We start from the raw sequence: 6,071 nt of genomic DNA, 5'->3' as shown, positions 1-6,071 counted from the left end.
TATGTCGTTGTCCATATACCCCCTCCCGATAACTTCAACACGAGGGGGGAGGGTCGATATACCCCCTCCCCGATAACATTATTCTCCCATGTATGTATGTCGTTGTTGTCGATATAACCCCTCCCGGATAACTTCGACATGAGGGGCAGTCGATATATATACCCCCTCTTGACCATAATAACTTATACCACGGCAGCACCCCCCTCGGCCCTCTCGCTCGACAAAAACTCTCGAGGACTCCCAAACCCTAGAGAAAAAACGATGTTGGTCTCCTACCCCCTCCCGCCGCGCCCCTACCCGACAAACTCTCTCGAGGCAGCGTCGAGGCCACTAATTAATATGATTCCTTACTGTGATTAGCTAGCTAGTTCTACGTTTGCCACTAATATATCCATATCTGTCATGTTTGAATAATAATTTCCATGTTGTAAATATTTGTAGAAACTATGGACACCCCCAGATGAAGCAACAGAAGTGATGTTGGAGGAGATAATTGCACATGGAAGTGATGCCGTCTTATCGTTTCTGAACGACACCGATGGTCTGGAAGGACAGGATGAAGAAGCAGGCAATTATGATGGCTCCTTTGACCCAATGCCGGTGCAAGAAGGAGACCATGAGGACGGCTCCGGTGACCCAATGACGGTGCAAGAAGGAGACCGTGATGATGGCTCTGGTGACCGAACCGAGTCTGGCCAGGTATATATATTAGTTAAGCCTGTGCTGACTAGCTAATTGATGCATTCATTGTTTTGGTATATGTACACTTATTAATTAACTCTCGTCTTTCTTCTTTTTTCTAGCCCTCCGGACCGAGCACAACTTCGGTAAGGAGACGAGGACCGAAGAAAAAGTTGAGCTCGGATGAAAGGTTTGAGATCACAGCAATCGCGCGCGACGGCGATCCGATTGAACCCATCCGGACAAAGAACGCATTTGCTGCTTAGTGCGGGGTTCTTGTTAGGGACAAGATCCCGAGCAGCATCCACCAATGGTATAAGCCTAAGGAGGAAGACCCTCAGGTGTCTTATGTCAATGATATGCAGAAAGATGATCTTTGGACTGAGCTGAAGGCAAATTTCACCCTACCGCCAGAGGAGGATCCGGAGAAGCCAATTAAAGAGCAATTAATCAAGTCTTGTGCTCTTAAGAAGATGGCAGGCCTATTCAGGAGGTGGAGGAAAGAGCTGAAAAAGTTTGTCGACAAAGAAGAGACACCAGAATTCATCGGCAAATATGAGAAGATCAGAGATCACTGGCCCGCATTTGTGGCCCACACGACATCGAAAAAGAGTAAGAAGATGTCGGCGACAAACAAGCAAAATGCTGCGAAGAAGAAGTTTCACCATCGCACGGGGTCAGGTGGCTACCTCAAAGCCCGGACTAAGTGGTCCAAGGCTGAGAATGATCTGCTTGGTAAAGGGATCGAACCAGAGACAATGAGATGGCCAGACCGTTGCCGGACTTGATTCTTCGGGGCTGGCAGAACCTTGGACCTTGTATCAGGGAAGTGTCGTTGGACGGACAAGCAACTGAAAACACCATTCAACAGGCTTCGGCACTATATCGATGCAGCGCAGCAAGGGACGTTCGTTCCAGACAGGGAGAAGGACGAGCTCACAATGGCCCTCCGGAATCCTGAGCACCCTGGACGGACACGAGGCATGCCAGGCTCCATGCCGTGAAAGGTTGGTTTTCCGGACGCAGGGGGTTACAAAACCCACGAGAGGAGGAAGAAACTGGAGCAGAGCCAACTGCAGGCGCTGCATGAATGGGTACAAGGGCTAGAGGAACGAGAAGCAGATCACAGCAAACGACCTGCCGAAGCTTCCCCCGAAGCTACCCCGCCATCTCAGCGGAGAAGCAGCGTGGCTTCCACCGACCTGCTTCAGCCGGAGCATGTCTTGACGGCTGCTGCTAGCTACCCCGTGGATTTTATCACGGAGGCTCAAAATTGCCACCTTATGACGCAATGGCAAAACTTAAAAGTCAAGGCGGTTGTCGGCCAAGTTTGACCTTCTGAACCCGGCGCAACTTTTCACTGTCGTCCGATTCCAGAAGGATATGCTAGGGTGACGGTGGATGAAATAACGGAGGGATTTGAGGACCTCCAGCTTGGCCACCCTACCGGTGAAGGGGAGACTCGGCTGGGTTCTGCTCTGAAGACTCCATGCCTATGGCGGAAGGAGTTCATCAAGCTTTCGAACTGGACGCCTCCTCCTCCTCCTCCGGCGAGTCAGGGCACTCCGCCTCCTCCACCGCCTCCTCCTCCGGCGAGTGACGATCAGGGCACTCGGCCTCCTTCTCTGGCGCGTGGCGGCACTCCGCCTCCTTCTCCGCCTGCGCTGGCGTGCCCGAGCAGCCAGTAGCCTCCTCCTTCTCCGACGCATGGCGGCACTCCGCCTCCTTCTCCGCCTGCGCCGGCGTGCCCGAGCAGCCAGCAGCCTCCTCCTTCTCCGCCTCGCCAGCAAGGGCGGAAGAGATCCGCCGCCGCCCCGGCTGCTCCGGCATGTCGTAGTACTTCTCCTCCGCCTCGTAAGCAAGCACGAAAGAAGACAGGCGCCGCAGCCTCTCCGCAGTACAGCCAGCTGAGGCGGGATGCAATACAGATACGGTCCTTCTCTCAAGCCTCTAGAGAAGTTACCGTACGAGAGGACCAAGGAGGAAAACGCGAAGATCGTGCAGGCCGAAGTGGACGACTTCTTTGAAGGGTTGAAAACAAAGAGACATTCACCTCCGGAGGAGAAGGTAGATCCAGTGAAAGCAAAGCGCACTATCGAAGCCCTGAGGAAACCATCAAAGTCTCCGCTGAGAACCAACTATGAGCGCATTACTGAACAGACATATCTCGAGGTGGAGCGATCGGGAAGTACTGTCAGTGATAAAAGGTTAAAAGAACGAGCAGCTGGGAAAAAAATTGCCCAGCTCGGCGAACAAGCAAAGTAATCATGGCCCCCGCTCAATGTGTCTAGCGGCGACATCGTCGCTAATGCTCCGGGGACGGTGGCCGGTTATGGCAATCTTGCAGATTACCTGCCTGACAATCAACTTCCTGATTTCTTGGAGGTGGACGAACACAGATACGATACGAGTACGAGAAGCCTCTCGTCAAAGATGAAAAATCTCTAACAACTATGATGCAAAGATTCCATAATTGGTACATGAAAACCTGCAGAGAGTCTGGGGGGACGAATGCTTTGTATCTGAATATTAAAGAGAAGCACGACCTCATTGGAACTGACCTGTTTGACTGTTCCATTTGAGGAGTTCTTCGAGTTCTTCAATCAAAAGGCCCTCGATAAACTAACGGTCTTTTGCTACTGTCTGTAAGTACTATTTCTGTCATTAAGTCTCTATATATAGCTCGGCTCTTTCATTGCATGTATTTATAATTAATTATCCTTACTATATTATGAAGATTGAAGATCGTCGAGTGCAAAAAACAAGAAATGTATGATATTGGGTTACAAAGCACGCTGAAGAGGCCGAGGCCAACTTGCTACAATCGTTCATCAAAAATTAAAACAAAGATTTAATACTCTTTCCTTACAACTTCCAGTGAGTGTTATTGTCGTGTGCATATTCGGTTTCCCTTATTACTCGAGCGAGGTTATAGTAATGTAATTGATGAGTTATGCATGCGTGCGCAGATTTCACTATGTTCTTCTGGAGATTAAGCTTGAGCGGGGAGTAGTAAACGTCTTAGACTCGAGACCAAAAGATCCTGAAACCTATGCGGACATGACTAATTTGCTCAACAAGTAAGTTCAATCGATCATTATCGCACCATATCGGCAACTTTTTGTTCATTTCCTGATATCTCAAGTAATAATAATTATTTTCTTTGTCTTGCAGGGTTTGGAAACAGTTCACCGCAGAAGTTCCGGGACTGCCAAAGGAGCTGCGATATACATACCCGAAAGTAAGTACTACTAGCTAGCTAGTTGCGCGCATCTCCCGTTGATTCTATAGCTGTACTTTCATCAATACCATTTATAATGCTTCATTATCAGTTTGATTGACCTCTATTTCTCGTAAAGTGCTTGTGGCAGGAACAAGGGAATGATTTCTGTGGATACTACGTGTGCGAGTTCATCTACAACGCGACTTTGAAAAATAAGCGGGGCTACTCTAAAAGACAATATAAAGTGCGTAAGCAATAATATTCACAATTTCATTTTATTACACCATCATTTCTGTTGAGTTTCATTCATATATGTATTAACCCCCTTCTTCAAATTAGACGTGGCAGGTGCTTGATGAACTCCTAGAACAAGATCGCACGAAAGCAATTCAAGAGGAATTGGCGGGATTCTTTCTTGACCACGTCATCAATAAAGCCGGAGAATACCATGTGGAAGTTGATTTCAATTGCTAGGGGATTGTAAGAGATCTTACATATTGTATATGTATGTAGCCAGTAGCGTCGGATAGATAATACGAAAACTTGTTGTTCGACCAATCTCTCAGAGAAGGAGAGGTCGATCGATCACTTCTCTCGGTATGCATGACGAATTTCTATACTTAATGGTTCCCTTCATTTTCTTACTAGCTAGCGTGTCAAGGGCCTCTCTATGTACAGTACGTAGCGTCGACCAAGCACGGACATAAGAGAGGACACTTCTCTCTATTAATTAGCTAGCTACCACAATATATGAAACACCTAAATTAACCCCCAAAAACCCCACCCCCCCCTTTCAAAAAAAAAACAAAAACCCCAACCATTGAAATGCTGACGCGTGGATGCCTTTTGGTCCCGGTTGGCGCCACCAACCGGGACCAAAGACCCTCCTACCTGGGCTCGGTGCACCGGCCACGTGGAGGCACATCTGTCCTGGTTCGTGTTAGAACCGGGACTAAAGGGGGGAGGCATTAATAACGACCCTTTAGTCCCGGTTCAAGGCCCTTACGAACCGGGACAAATGCCCTATTTTCTACTAGTGATTGGAGAGAAAAGAAAATCAATGTAGATGCCTTAACCTATTTTTTTATGAGGCGTCTGTATTCATAGGTCATCATTGTACATGCCATTACAACTCGGATGCATGGTCCCTCTCCCTAACCTAAGGAGGGATGTGGGGCTCCCTCACCGTACTATAGTTACAGATATCATCCAATCAAGTTAGGATCAACGTAATATAAACAAACAAAATAAAGGAGCCGATAAGTAGTAGTTTAATGGATCAAGACTCCTGTTTCTGAATTCTTGCTCCCACTAAATAGTGAGGGGTCGCTAATTGTTCTATGACACTATTACAGTTCGATATCAGTTTAGTTTCTCCGTCCATTTTTATATACAAGGCCACAAACTGGTACCAATGTAAGATTTAATGCAAACTTTGCAAGTCAGCTTTTCTTTTTGTTTACTAGGATCATTAGTACACCACATACATGCAAGAAAACTGAGGCTGGTCATAGTGGGGAGTATCATATACTAATATCATGCATATGATACTAGTCTATGATATTACATCCATTGTGCAGAGTATCATAGACGATCTCGTTTATTGCCATGCATGAAACATAGTAGCATAATATTTACGATGATCCGGTATCAACTTATGTTACTATAACCCTCTCTCTTCTTTAATTATGTGCCACATAAGCATGTTTGCGAGTCCCAAGTGTATGATACCGGTTATGTTACCCCCACTATGGCCAGCTTGAGTGGAGGATGTAACTAGTGTCATTATGACTGCCTGCATGTAAGTATTAAACATGTTGCTAGTACGAGAAAATATCATTAATTCTTTTCTCAATTACTATTGGTGGCCTTGTATAGATGCAAAACGTATATTCCATAGTGGCCTTGTATAAGTAAATGAAGGGAGTAGCACACTGGCACGGATACTCATTAAATGAATTAAACTATTGTTATTAAGTTCCAGGTTGATATGCCAACACCCAATGCTCGCTGCGCGTACTACTACCCTGATAGCCGAGGCCGATGACTGCTCACAGGAACGAAGTTCTCTCAACAACTCCACATGAAGAAGGCCGGGGCATATGATGAGAGCAAGACAACACAATTAATTACATACTACATGTAAGAATTTATCAAACAAAAACAA

This window comes from Triticum aestivum, chromosome 4A (assembly GCF_018294505.1).
Source record: "Triticum aestivum cultivar Chinese Spring chromosome 4A, IWGSC CS RefSeq v2.1, whole genome shotgun sequence".
NCBI classification, from domain to species: domain Eukaryota; kingdom Viridiplantae; phylum Streptophyta; class Magnoliopsida; order Poales; family Poaceae; genus Triticum; species Triticum aestivum.
Note: the sequence above shows the minus strand (reverse complement) of the source record.